Source organism: Nyctereutes procyonoides, unplaced genomic scaffold (assembly GCF_905146905.1).
Source record: "Nyctereutes procyonoides isolate TBG_1078 unplaced genomic scaffold, NYPRO_anot_genome, whole genome shotgun sequence".
NCBI classification, from domain to species: domain Eukaryota; kingdom Metazoa; phylum Chordata; class Mammalia; order Carnivora; family Canidae; genus Nyctereutes; species Nyctereutes procyonoides.
In genome coordinates, this window is record NW_026575049.1 from 31000324 (window position 1) to 31015387 (window position 15064).

Genomic DNA, 15064 nt, shown 5'->3' on the forward strand with positions numbered 1-15064 from the left:
CTAGAGCAGTCTTGGCATGCTTGATGCGAATGACTACTTGGGATAAAGTTAGATCTTAGGTACAAGGCCTACGCTCACTCACTCAGTTTAGACCTGTGGCCCTCTGGTAAGCTACCTAACCTTCCTGTGTGTGTCATGTTCCTCAGTGGTATACAGATAATAATGACTGTTAGGGGTTGAATTTTGTTTCTTTCAAAATGCATAGGCTTGAGACATCATACCTGGTACTTTAGAATGGGACTGTATTTGGAGATAAGATCTTTCAAAAGGTAATTGAGGTGAAAGGAAATCACATGGGTGGCCCTAATCCAGCGTTGGTGGATTACAAGGTGGTGTCCTTATAAGAAGAGAAGATTAGGACACAGACACATTCACAGGGAGGACCATGTTTAGAGCCAGGGGAGGATGTCCATCTGCAAGGCCAGGAGAGAGGCCTGAAAAGAAGCCAACCCTCTTGGCACCTTGATCTGGGACTCCAGCTTCCAGAACCTGTGAGAACACATATTTCTGTTGTGTAAGCCTCCTAGTCTGGAATACTATGTTATGACTGCACTAGTAACCCAGTACAGTGACAGTCCCCTAAAGAGAGGTGCTGTGATTCAAGAAGGTATGTAATGTCTAGCTTACAGGATATGCACTGGGCAGGGATCCTGACTAGACCGAGTGAGAGGAGTTCAGATTGGAGTCCCCATCCAGGTCTCCCTGTACATGTTTACCACCACGACCACCTTCTCGGGAGGTAGACTCAGTACCTGGTGCACAGTCCCACTAATTACATTCTTGTTCAAATAGCAATGCCTTTTCTTCCATGTGTGGAGGCCAGTCATACCACATTGCTGGGCTCTGTTGAAAATACTTTTTCTCCTTCAGACCATGTAGTTGATGATCTGAGCCTTTCATCCTAGGAAATGGCCAAGGGGGTTTTTCCTGAGGGTCCTGTGGGGGGTGGTATTTGGATGCTATATCATTCTCGGCTCCCAGACTTCCAGCAGTTTGCTTAGGCACATCTGCCTTCCCATGGCTGAGGCCCAGTCCAGCTGGCATAAGTGCATTGACAGACGTCCATTTGATGGTCTCTACTTGATTCTGTGGACATTTCCCGAGCCAGGTATGCATTGGTTCCCCTCATTTCTATCTCTGGCTCTCTCAGATGTGCTCACTCTTGTGGATTTTTATGGGGTGACTCGCCCCAGGGCCCGCACAGTACTACTAAAATCACAATAGTGACATCAAGCCCTTGGTTGTGTGGGTAGCCAGTGGGAGGCAGCTCCATCTGGAAACTAAAAAGGGAAACCACAATCCTCTTCTTTTACTTCTAGATTTTCCTATATCTTTGCAGGTAGACAGGGCCAAGTAGGGAATTTACAAATTGACACTTCTTTTTTTCCCCTCAAAGCAGCTTGATTTTTTTTCTTCTTTTTAAAATTCCTTTGATTCCAAAGAATGGGGAGCAGAGGGTAAGGTTGGCTGGGAAGCCAGAGCAATTGGAGAAAGGAGGGGGGAAATGATGCATATTTGCCTGGAGTCTTGTGTGTTTGGAAAATCTTGGTTGTATACTGCAAATGTAGCCATAAACCCCAGCAAGACGAACCTATAACCATTTCCAGCTGTTAACACCTGGAGATTTTCTAAGTTACGATGAAAAGAGCATCTCCGGTAAAGCCAAACTTGACTTTATGAATTTTGTTATGTGTGGCATGGATGCTTTTCATACTCACCTGAGCATTGCCTGTATCTTACTGATGGTGGACACATAGTAAAACGGTCGGACTGCTTGTGCCAGGGGGCAGATGTGGTTTCCCTTTAGCAACTGGCAGGATGGCGAGGAAAAAGGCACATCCTTCTAATGCCAGGATGGTAACGAAGGGAAGCCAGGGTGAGTTTTTCCTTTTCTCCCTCTGGAGCGTTTCTTGATCAGTCATAACGTTATTTAGCTGGGATTGGTCTCCTGTGTCAATTCTGGATCTCCTGAGATGATAGCATTCGTGATGATGGAGGTAATGATTGCTTTTTCAGGCTGCTTTCAACCTGTAGTATCATCAAGATGTGAGCTGATGGGGGTCTGAAAGAATCTAGGATGGTCACTGCCTTAGGGCAGAAAAGGGCCAATCCATGGGTTTCTATTTGTGCATTTTGAGGAAAAGAACTTCTAAGATAGTAAGTTACTTGTGCAAATGATCTGGGACCCAGGTACCCGGTCGTGGTTTGCTGAATCTTTTCCTTTCTTTAAAGCTATTCGGTCAGTCTCCCCTGCTGCCTCCAGAGGGGAGTCTGAAATTACATCAAGTTATTTGTTTTATCATTTATTAGGCTTCGTGAGGCCAAGACTGACTTGCCCCAGGTCACACATTGAGTTACTAGCAGGACTGGGACTTGAACCTGTGACTTCTTTCCCACCCTGATGCTCTTGCCCTTGTAGGAAGCTCCTTCTGCTTTCTAGGAACTGTCACCTTTCTGTTCCATCTGCACTGCGCAGGGTACCCCTAAGAGAGGCCTTTCCTGTTCTCTCCCAGGCTCTGATGAGAAGGCCCCCTCTCAGTCATTAGAGGGACCACTAGAGGCCTGTGTGGGGACGTGGCCTGATCCTTGTGATCCTTGTTCGTGTAGTGGGGAAGCAGCCCTCAGAAGAGAAGGACAGGCATTTGTATGCAGCTAGGCGGACGGCATTGAAATAAACACAGCACTCATCAAACTACACAGCCAGCACATCCCAGGGAAGATGAACCCAAATGGAATGCTGATTTTTCTCACCACCATCTTTAGAAACCAACTTCCTTGGCACCCATCTGGGGGTAGTAACTGTTCGGGGCAGTCTAACCTTGGAATGAAATGCTTAGGGTTTGGAGACAGTGCTGTGTTCAAATCCATTTGATGGGTAGGTTTATCATTTGTGGAACTGTTGAGGAAAGTCACTTTCCTGTCTTCTATAAACTGGGCCTATTAATGCCTTGCTCAGATTTCAATGGACTCCCTGCCAGTGGGCTGGGTAGATGTGCTGGTTTACATAACAAAGAAGTACCCAGTCTAGTTCCTGGTCTCTGGTTGCCTTAATAAGGAAAAGCTGTTATAGCAGTGTGGGATAACTCAAAGATCTGAATAATTCAGCAGACGCAGCAGAACTGGGGGATTCAGGGACTCAGAATCTTCTCCGGGCTCTGTCTCAAAAGCACTCAAAATTGTAAGGATGTGTTGGGGCAGGTTGCTTCACTTGACACAACCTCACTGTTCTCATCAACCAAATGGGGCGAACTGAGCACTGTGTGCTGTTGAAATGAGAGCTCGGAAGGGGAGGTGGCCAGCCCCGCGTGGAATTAAGGCAGGGCCCCATCAGCTGCTGGATCTGAGTGGCTGGCGATGCCAGTGGTGCTCTCGGGAGAGTAAGCCGCGAGTTCACCATAAGAACTATAAATTGTGCTTTTACCCTTTAACTCAGTGATTCTATTCTTAGGAATGTACCGTCCCCAAATATAGATCCTAAAAGAAAAGGGGGAGCAGGGAAGAGTGGAGCCTGTCAGAGCGGTTCCTAGCAGTGCTGTTTAAAATAGCTCCAAATTGAAAACTCGGCACGTGCCCGACTCTTTGTCCGCCCTCTGCGGTGCCTTAACGCCACGCCGGGAGCCCTCCGGGGCTGGGGAGGGGGTCGGAAGTGTGCAAAGCACGCCTGGCTTTCAATTTGTGGGCTCTCTACGTGGTGAAGTCAACGAACCAGTGTTTTAACTAAAGCTGAGAGAGGACCAGGGATTGTTTGGAATGGGTTCTGCAGCCTGCGGGACCCCCTTCTCTGGGGGTCCGCTGCTTTGGTGGCTGCCCAGGTACTGCCTTGGAACCCCTGTGGTGCCTGGCCTGTGGCCTCAGGGAGCTGGTGGCGGTGCCAGAGCAAACGCAGCTTGTTCAGATCTGGGGCTGCTTACATGCCACCTAAGCAATCCCTTTGGCAGCGAGTGACATTCGGCAAAGGGCGCAGCTGATGGAGGCCCCGAAGAGGTATATGTGGGTGAGGGACATGCTACACACGCGCAGTGGGTGGGAAGGGTGCAGAGCCTGGAGGCTGGCTGCAATTTTACATTTAGAGGCCTCTCCGTGTGCAGGCAGAGACTTGCAGAGATTGGGGGGCGGATGGCGCGTGGGGAAGTGGATTAGCTCCTCTGCCTGGCTCTCTCTGATGGGCCCTGTGCCTTGTGACAGCAGCACCCGGGGAATGGCACTCAGTCACTGGAGACTCAGGGCCACCCTGGCACTTAGGGTGCAGCCCAAAAGGGTGATAAGTGTCCTTCTTCAGAGGATCGTGGGGTGGGGGGTGTCTCAGCAAAGGAAATGTTCACAAAGCTTTTGGCCCCAAGTGGGCATTCAATATACATTGGTTGCCTTCCCCATTCTGGAGGCTCAGGCGCGGGGGTAGGGAGGGAACATTTGAATGGGGTCTTTTTAGGCACAGGGCAATCATCCATTCATCCAGGATTTTGCAGGAGCAGATGAGGGTGGGAACTCTCAAGGCCCAGTCCTGTCCAGCTGTGTGTCTGCACCTGCACACTCCTACCTGATTACAGCCCACCAGTACAGGTGTGCATTTTCAGAAACATTAGCATGGCCTTTGGGGGGCCGGTAATAGAGTGACATATTCCAGTAGGTTATTCCTTCTTTTCATAATGTCATTACAGTCCATGGTAAAAGAAATGAGTCCATAAAATGGAGAATTAGACATGTGGTAATTCCTGAGATTTAAGATCTAAAAATGTGACGATTCAGTGCTTTAGCACGGGCAATCTTATTATATCATCCCTCTGCTTAATATCCGTTAGCAGCAGCTCCACGTTGAGGATAGAATGGAAACTCAGCCTGGTGCACAGATCCATTCGTGATTGGGCCCCTGGCTGTCCCCTTCCTCAGTTTCGTTTCTGGGTCACTTTAGTTTAGCATTCCTGAGGATGCACCTCCCACGGCATATGTGTATTGATTTCCCAGGGCTCCTGTAGGGAATTCTTGCAGACGTAGTGGTCTCAAGCACCACAAGTGGATTCTTTCGTACCCCTGGAGGTCATACGTCCAGCACCAGTCCCTCTGGGCTGAAGTCCAAGTGGCAGCAGGCAGGGCTGGTTCCGTCTGGGGGCTCTGAGGGACCATCCGTTTCTTGGCTTTTTCTTGGCTTCAAGTGGTTGCTTGCATTCCTTGGCTTGTGACCCATTCCTTCCCCTGCAAGGCGTGTTGCTCCCATCTCTGTCTCGGTGGCACGCTGACTCGTCCTCTGATGCCAGCAGTTCCTGCCTGGCTCTTAAAGATCTTGTGATGGCATTGGGCCCAGGAGGTAATGCAGGATAATCTTCCCACCTCAAAGCTCGTTAATCATACCTGCAGAGACTCTTTGGCCTTCTATTGTAGCATCCCTGGCAGCCTCGGGATTAGCCTTGGGCATCTTTGGGGGACCGATATTTAGCTTGACCCAGTGTATTTCCTTGGTCCCTGGACCCTGGACCTAGTGTTCTTGCTGCCTGGGACACCTCTTCCTGCTGCCTGGATGAGACTCCTCCCTATTCACCCTCCAGAACCTAGTCCCCGGGTTTTCTCTGTGAGGGGACTTCGTTGGATCTCCTCCATCCCCTGCCCCGTTGAGCTGGTAGGGTGCCTCTGCTGCTCACCTGATGCCTTGATCCTGTGCCCTGAATAGCACTTCCATGCTGTATGATGATGTAGGTTTATTTGCCTGCCTGTCCTTGGGGACAGGGATTGCATTGTCATCGCTTTCCTTGTCCCTACCCTGTGGACCAGTGACTGTACTTCATGGACACAGGATGATGGATGCCCAAAAAGCGGGGGCTAGGGCAGGACCCATGCTGCCCACCCTGGAGACATCCAAAGGGAGAAGCCCTTTGTCCCGATCTCCACACAGCCTCGTTGGCCTGGAATGCATTTCCTCTTAGGAACTGCAGTCCCTTGGGCCTCAGCGTGTCAAGGTCCCATGTTTTCCTGTCCCTTCAGCTGTCTATTTCCCTCTTTGTTGGGCTGCAGTAGATTAGCCTCAGTAAAAGCGAATAGACAATTTCCTATTAACATTTATATTGCTTTTCTTTTCTATTTCTTGGCGAGGCTCTGAGGGCTGGGATGGCTGCGGAAAATGTTCTTTCATCTAAATAATGTCCCTGTTGGGGGCCGGATTCCGGCTTTTCGCTGGGCTGTGGAGAAGAGTGGGTGGGGTGGACTCATGAGCCCAGGAAGAACTAGGCATGGAAGCCAATCCAGAAACTGCAAGTTGGAGTCTGTGAATGTATGTGGAGCGCCCACCAGGTGTCCATTCCCACGCTAGGTCTTGGTATGAAGAATTAGTGCCTAGTGTTTATGAAATGGGTACTATGTGCCACACATTGTTTCAGGTGCTTTAATTTTACCACCTCCTTGGCTTCTTGGAACTCCCTTGTGAAACAGGAGTCCTGAGTTTTACAGGTGAAGAAACTGAGGCAGAGAGAGGTTGCATTTTGTGTTCAAGATTACACTCTAGGAAGTAACATGGGCTCCAGAGCTCCCTTTTGTCCACCTCAGTGACAGAGAAGGCTCAGCCCAGTCCCTTCTCCCCCAAAATGCTCATGGTCTGGAGGTGACATCTGAGCTGCCAGTGCACTCAAAGGTTAAGTGGGAGATCTGCAGGGCGTCTGGGGCTTGAAGGGCAGTCCAGGCAGAGGGAATAATGAAAACAAAAGCAGGGAAGTGTGAAAGTAATTATTTCGTTCAGGGAAGAGTGAGTAGCAAGCAATTCAGGGTAGTGTAGGTTGCTTTGAAAGTTGTAGGAAGGGGTGACTCCGTGAGACCTGGGAGGGCAGGAACAGGTGCTGAAGAATGTATTTCCCACTCTGCGGTCAGATGATCTCACCTCAGATCAGAGGTGAGAAGGAGGACGTTGACAAGAGTGCCTCTCTAGCTGTCATGGGCATACACATCTCCTGGTCATAAGCCTCAGGTGGGCCTCAGAGTCGGCTTCTCTGACCGGCTCCCAGGTGATGCGGATGTGGGGCGTACCTGGGCCACACTGTGGGGGTGCAGGTGTGTGGGGGAGTGGGCTGGGTGAGGATACTTGGAAATGAGCCCCGCCTGGTGCTGTCCGGCGAAAGGGTCAGACGGCTCTTTGATAACGTTCTCAAGAAGCGTGGCAGCAGATGGAGAAGCGGATGGGGGCTTGGGGCAAAGGGGTCCCGTGAAGGAGGAGGAGGAACCCCGAGTGCCGCAGATCAAGAGGAGGCTGGTGGAAATAGTGGTGAACTGGGGACAGTGAGGCACCACAGAATGTGACAACCGTCCCCAGTAACAGTGGCTTAACCCAGAGGGAGGTTGATTTCTCTCCCACACCCACGCAGTCAGGACGTTGGCAGTAGGTTGGTGCTTGGTTTGATGGCATCCTTCCCTTCTTGGGACATTCGATTTCGGCTTTGCCATCCTCAGCAGAAGGTCGAGCACCTCAGCGTCCGACGTGGTGCTGGAGCGGCAGTGTCCTCCCCTTAGGCCGGCAGCCAAGAAGGGACTGGAGACAGGCTGCCAGGGTGGGCACACGTGGCCCCCGGCAAACTGCCCGTCAGTGGCCTCCCCGAAGTCCCAGCGCCACACTCAGCTCTGTAGAGGCCGTGGGAGCAAGTGTTTTCTCCGGCTGCTTTGCTCTCCTGGATGTAAGCAGGGTTCTGTTCCTGAGCAGGAAAGGGTGAATGGATGCGGGGTGGCAACGTGGCAGTCCTTGCCACAAGCAGAATCCATGATGAGGACTCAAAGGGCGGGGGGTGTCTGTTGAAAGAATCAGGTTCTTAAAGTGTGTTGCAGAGTCATGAACCCTTAGGTTCATAGGACTGTGACTCTTCTTGTGCCCCTTGTGTGTCCTGGTTCCTTACGGTGAGTGTCATTCTCCTTGTCCTAGAAAACCTGTCCAAACCTTCTTCCCTTAGAAAGGTCAGCTCCACTGCCACCTCCTCCGAGAAGCCCACCAGGACTCTTGAATCAGAATTTATCCTCCATCATCTGAACAGAGCGTGGTGTTAAGCATCTCTGTGAGCCGTCACCTCATTCTGTTTTTTGTTTTTACTTAGTCATTTGCATGTGTATCTCTTTAGGATGTGAGGCACATTCAACTCCCAGCACAGTGCCTGGTGCACAACACATTCCTAGGACATTTTAGTTCAACTTGCATGAGTAGTTAAGCTTGAGTGCTCAAGCTGATGGCACTGCGTGTTTTTCTTAGAGCAGTGCTTTTCAAACTCTAGTATGAATCAGAATCAGCTGGAGGGTGTATTATACCAGCCTCCTCCTTACCCCATTTCTGATTTAGTAGGTCTTTGGTGGAGAAGTGGGGGCTAAGGATGTGCATTTCCAACTAGTTCCCAGATGACGCTGATGCTGCTGGTCCTGGGACAACCCTTTGAGAACCACTGTCCTTGAGAAACACAGATTTGCTGCTCCCCCAGGGGAACCTACATTGTAAATCAGGTCTGGCAGTAGGACCTGGGCATTAAATACAGAGAAAATAAGCCCAGGGATAAACCAGCAGAGAAATATTTGGGGTCAGGGGTGCTTCAGAGCCTTGTTTCCTAATTTTTTTCCTCAAACTAATTCTGTTTCATCTAAACCTAGATGCTGCCAATTGTAAGATGCACTGTTACTTTATATAAAGACAAGAAATTAAAAAAGGCTTTTAATTAAACTGCGACACAATGCTTTCTTATCCTGCTCAATCTTTCTTTTGTACTTACTGAAAGGGCCCTTTTAGACCTAATTAGATGGGTTTTTATCATATTTTACTGCTATGCCTACATATAAAGGAAAGTATTGGCAAATATGTTGGTTCTGGTGTTCCTAAAGCTTCTTTACGTTGAGTCTCACTCTTCAGCATGCTTTCTTGGCTCCTTGTCATTGCCGTCTCTGTTTTGCTGCATTGTGTCTTCTCCCTCACCTTTGTGAGCATCAGATTTCCTATGAATGCCCCAGAGACGGCACCTGTGCCCTCTTTGCAGCTCTGTCGAGCTAGCCCACTCCTGGCTTCTCTTTCAGGAATGTTAGTAGCACATCTCATTCTCCACCTCCTCCTACCCCTTCCCACAACCCTTTGGTTCATAGAGTTGAAAGACCGCCCTCTTCCATGATCTCCAGGATTTTTTTTTAAAGATTTTATTTATTTATTCATGAGCGACAGAGAGAGAGAGAGAGAGGGAGAGAGAGAGAGAGAGAGAGAGAGAGAGAGAGAGAGAGAGGCAGAGATACAGGCAGAGGGAGAAGCAGGGTCCATGCAGGGAGCCTGACGCGGGACTCGATCCTGGGACTCCAGGATCATGCCCTGCGCTGAAGGCAGGTGCTAAACTGCTGAGCCACCCGGGCTGCCCGGATTTTTTTTTTTTTTTTTTTAGATTTTATTTATTCATGAGAGACAGAGCACAGAGACACAGGCAGAGGGAGAAGCAGGCTCCAGGCAGGGATCCCGATGTGGGACTTGATCCCAGGACTCCAGGATCATGCCCTGGGCCAAAGGCAGATGCCAAACCGCTGAGCCATCCAGGGATCCCAGGTCTCCAGGATTTTTACCAAAGCCAGTGACACCCATTTTGCAAGTTCTGTGAATGTTCTAGCAATGGCAGCCATGTTATACCACTGTTCTGTGGTCCTGTTACCACTGGAGGCTTCTTGATGTCAACGATGTTAGAATGTGCAAAATACTTGGTCTTAGACTCCATAGAATTTTTTTTAATGTTCACATGCTAGGCACAATTTTTCACAGTCTATGGCTTTTCACATAACTGGTCTGTTAGTATTTGTGACGGTTGCCCAAGATCAACATCGTGACCTCTTGTATAGATGAGGACCTTGGGTCTTCCCTAAGCATGCAAACAGGCATTCATTCACTCAACTATTATTGAGCTTCTCCTCTGTGGCAGTCACTATTGTAGGCCCTGGGAATACTGAAGTGGAAGATTTTCTGGGGGAATAGTCAAGAAATAGATCTGTAAGGTTGAATCACTTAAGTGCCATGAGAGTAGTAAGTTGGAGGTATGCTGGCTGTTAGGGAAGGCTTTTGAGTAGACACTAGAGTGAGGTGAAGGTACATGCTATACAGATATTGGAAGGATATAGATTTGAACCAGAGGGAATTTTAAGTGCAGAAGTCCTATAGCAGAAATGTGTGTGTCTTATTTGAGGAATAGGAAATCTGCAGGTTTGTTTTTCTTTTAAGATTTTTATTTATTAATGAGAGAGAGAGAGAGAAGCAGGCTCCACGCGGGAGCCCAACATGGGACTCGATCTCAAGTCTCCAGGATCACGCCCTGGGCTAAAGACAGGCGCCAAAACTCTGAGCCACCCAGGCATCCCAGTTTGTTTTTCTTCTACAACACTTCTGACCTCAAATGCTTGTTTTTGTTTGTTTGTTTGTTTTGTTTTGTTTTTTTTTCTTTCCTCTCACCAGTTTTCCATCTCCAGACAACTAGATATCCTACAATTCCATTTGATACTCACTATCCAGAGTTAGTCCAGACCCTAGAGGGCAAGGGCTCTGTCCCGTAAGACTGTTCCTACTTCATACTCTAGTCACAAGGCCCAGGTTGCTGCTTATACTTTTGACCAACCAGCTATAAATTTGGAGGTTCTCATACCCCATTCCGGACCTCAGAAAACTGCTTTACTTACTATCACTTTTATTTTGAAAAAAGCCTAAATGGAAGAGCTGCATAAGGCAAGGTGTATGGAGGGAACAAAGGTTGTGCATGTGCCCGACCCAGGCATGCTGCCCTCCCAGGACCTTGAAGTGTTCAACAACCCTGGCAGGTGTCTGAACCCTGTCATTGAGGTGAGTTGTTTTTTTTTTTTTTTTTTTTTGGAGGCTCCGTTACAGAGGCATGCCTGATGAAATCATTGGCTGTTGGGGCTTAATTCAACCTCCAGCCCTTCTTCTCTCCCTGGAGATTGGGAATGGACTGGACCTGAAAGTTCGAACCCTCTAATTGTGCTGTGCTCTTTCTGGTGACCAGTACCCAGCCAGAAGCTATCTAGGGGTCCCCAGCCAACAGTCCTCTCGTTAGCATACAGAGGACACTCTGGGATGTTAAGAGATTCCAAGAGATTTTAGGAGCTCTGCGCCAGGAACTAGGGACCAAATATATGTTGATCACAGCAAGGAAGCCAGCTGTGCTGGAGCAGTGGCAGCTGAGATGTTGCTGAGCTGAAATTTCTAGATCTTTGAGCTCGAAGTCTGGGGTTTGTCCACATGCAGGTAAATATGAGAAGCCACTGCGGACTATACCTCTCTCTGTTTCATCTTTTAAGAAACAAATGTCTTGATTGATTGAACTCCAGTAGTCAGTAGCTGTTCCACAGCAAAAAAGCGGGCTCATCGCCATCACCCTGTGGGGCCCAGGAAGTGCCCACGGTGGCTGGTTCATGAGCAGAGAGGTCTAACCGACCTGGGTGGAGGTGACTGCATGTGTGGGAAGGTGGGCAAAGGAGGCGATGAGAAAGCAATACAAATATTTCATTCCCAGGGCATGTTCTCAAAATAGAATACAGGACTTTCAACTCTTTCTTCTTTGAAGAACATAGCACCAGAGAGAGACTCTGGCAGCACATTCCAGAAGAAAGGACAGAGATCAGGGTTTTGATCTCAGCTCTGCCAGTAATTAGCCATGGGACTCTACCTATTAGAGTTCAGTTATGGACAAGAGAATACATGAATTTAAGCAGAAAGGATCTATGGCCGTTATTGGATGCAGAATTCCAGGAGAAGCTAGACGCACGGGCTCTAAGCTGAGCTGTGAGGAGAGGAAGCAGACCACCAGGGAGGCTGCAGTTAAGGAGCCACCGGACCCCTGCCACTTGCAGACCACACCCTGCGTGCTGGGGTCCGTGTCAGCAGTACGGGTGTCATGTTTTCTTGATACTCATGATGCTTGGGACTGGACTCAGATCTAATCACAGATGCCTTGGGAAGAAACGAACATTCCTTGCTTATGTTTGCCAGAAAAGAGTAGAAGCATTAGCAGAGCTGCCCCATCTCCCGACATGCGCTTGTGCCTTTCCAGTCTCCCAGGGTCGTGTCTACATGGTGGAAACCAAGTTTCACAATGGATGTCCGGGAGTTAGACAGGAGTTAATGGGTATAAAAGAGCTTAGAAAGTGTCTGATGTGGCTCTTGGTGTATTTAGAGGAAATACTTAAGACAATCCTATTGTAACTGTGAGTGGGCAAAAGGATGCAAACGGCGGAGGTAAGGTTTCCATACTGCACTCAAACCAGAATATGTTGGCCCTGGGAGAATATAAAATTTGATAATTTGATAAATTATGCAGGTATAACAGAATATTTAGAGAAACCATTAAAAAGGCCAAAGAAGGGGATCTCTGGGTGGCTCAGCAGTTTAGCACCAGCCTTCGACCCAGGACATGATCCTGGAGTCCCAGGATCGAGTCCTGCATTGGGCTCCCTGCATGGAGCCTGCTTCTCCCTCTGCCTGTGTCTCTACTTCTCACTCTCTGTGTTTCTCATGACTAAATAAATAAAATCTTTAAAAAAACAAAAATAAAAAGGCCAAAGAAGTACACTAACACCACCACAAGCAAATTAAAATGGAATTCTAAAAACTGTTTGAGGACCCAGCAGAAAGGCAAGAAAAAAAACCCATGAGATGCCATCACAAGCTCACTAGAATGGCTAAAATTAAAAAGACCATCAAATGTTGGCAAGGATGTGGCACAATGTAATTCCCCTACATCATTGGTGGCAGTATAAAATGGTTCATCCATTTTGAGAAGAAGTCTGGAAATTTCTTCTCAAGCTAAACAAACACCCTCTGACCCTTCAGGTTCAGTTGTGGTCATTGCCAAAATGGAAGATGACTCATGTTCATTGATAAGACCATGGATAATATAAAGATAAATTGTAATAATGCAGTGACTTGTCGCTCATTGAATAGAACAAAACCGACAACTGGAATGCTTAGCAACATGAATGAATCACAGAAATGTTATGCTATGAAAGAAGGCTTAGCCCAAAGTGTATGCTCATGATTCCTTTTTTTTATTTATTTTTTATTTTTTTTATGCTCATGATTCCTAATAGATGTACCTCCTTTTAATGGGAATAAATCAGGAAAATGATTGCCTTTGAGGAGTGCAGGCAGAGATTGACTAGGAAGGGGTTTGAGTACATTATTTTCCATCACTCTACTTTGTGTCTTGAGAGGTGTTGGGTTTTACAAATGTATGCAGTTGTCAGAACTCACCCCATGCATTTCATTATAATAAGGTGCTTTTTTTTTCCTCAAAAAAATAAAAATAAAAAACATTGAACTTAATTAATGTGTCTGTACTCTAGTGCCTAGGGAATAATGTGCTGGTGACTAACTTGCTGTTTTGAAATGCATTTTTTTTTAAAATGATGGGTTGATGGATAGATAGATAGATAGATAGATAGATAGAATAGAGCAAGCATGGCATAAGATGTTAACATAGAATGTAGATATGGGGATATACATGTCCCCTGTAAAATTCTTTCACCTTTATGGTGTGTTTGAAAATTTCATAAGGAGGGAATCCCTGGGTGGCGCAGCGGTTTGGCGCCCGCCTTTGGCTCAGGGCGCGATCCTGGAGACCCGGGATCGAATCCCACATCGGGCTCCCGGTGCATGGAGCCTGCTTCTCCCTCTGCCTGTGTCTCTACCTCTCTCTCTCTCTATGACTATCATAAATAAATAAAAAATTAAAAAAAATATTTAAAAAAAAATTTCATAAGGAAACGTAAAAAAAAAAAAAAAATCAGAAAATCGATAGGATATATGGTCCCTTCCCTTCCTACATCAGGCAGCAGTTGGTTGTTGAGAAAGTCACTCCAGCTGCCTGGCAGTACTTTATGGGATGAGATGATTTTTACTGAACAGCATAGTACAAAGGACTCATAATTTAGGTGACTGAAGTAACTGGGATTGAAGATGTAGCCTGGGTCCACCCATCTACAGAAGAGGCTCAGTAAGTAGGTACGTAGCCTGTTTCTCTTACTCTGTAATGATAGTCCTGAAGACCGTGCCAGCCATGCAAAGACTGCGCCAGGCATTTCTGTGCTGAGGGTAAGTGCAAACTTTTGTAGTTAAAAGAGACCCTGGCAAGGGTAGGAGGAACTACCTAATGCTATTTTATTTATTTATTTATTTTTTGTGTGTGTGAATTTACAGAACTCAATTTGGTCATTTAAAAATTATAGCTGATTTTGTAGGTAATAGTAGTGGCCAAAAAATTTGAGTTGGACAAGGGTTATCTTCAACCTCCCTACATTCATTAGTTAATATGCACCCAGTGATTCAAGCATCTTTAAAAATACCAATGATGTGTCTGTCCTCTGTCCTTTCAGATGCTCTGGCTACCTTCTCACAGAGAGGATCACAAGAGGCAGGTGTGGCAACGTGGCAGGGATCGTGCTGTTGTGGTGGTAGCTGGCGTCAGGCAGATAGCAGTCTTTCCGAACGGTGGCTGGAAACCAGAGTGCTTAGGGATCACCCCTAAGATGCCATTGCTGAGGATAGGCTCTTTCTCTAGATTTGGTGTCTGTTTATGGAAAGGTGGAGAGAATCTCTAAAATGCTTTAGCCTGTCCACATTTCTTGAAAACATTTCACTCATGAGAGCCTTTCCTAAAATTCCACCTGCCATTTAAGAAGCCACTATGTCACCAAGAAAACCCCATTCCAGAATTCACTAGATCTCCACCCTACTTCATGCTTCTGGGAGAATTCTGGGTTGAGTTCCTACTAGAGTGCATCTTGTTTGTTTAATTATCGTGAAATAAACATGAAACTTACCACTTCACTTTTACTTTCATGGCATGAAGTACATTCATGATGTTGGGTAACCATCACCACCATCCACTTCCAGTAGTGCTTTATCATCTTTTTTTTTTATAAGATTTTTTTTTTTTTAATTCATGAGAGACACACACACAGAGAGGCAGAGATTCAGGCAGAGGGAGAAGCAGGCTCCATGCAGGGAGCCCAATGTGGGACTCGATCCTGGGACTCCAGGGATCATGTCCCGGGCCGAAGGCAGGCGCTAAACCGCTGAGCCACCCAG

At 47.4% G+C, this 15064-nt stretch overlaps 1 protein-coding gene and 1 non-coding gene across 5 annotated transcripts in view; both read left to right on the forward strand.

Annotated features, from left to right (window-relative positions):
* The window catches only part of LARGE1 (LARGE xylosyl- and glucuronyltransferase 1), a 525183-nt gene that overhangs the window by 181868 nt on the left and 328251 nt on the right, over positions 1 to 15064 (forward strand). The window lies entirely within an intron of this gene.
* LOC129512241 (small nucleolar RNA SNORA76) lies at positions 3813 to 3950 on the forward strand. The gene has a single exon (XR_008664985.1). It is a non-coding gene; the product is annotated as a small nucleolar RNA SNORA76 (small nucleolar RNA).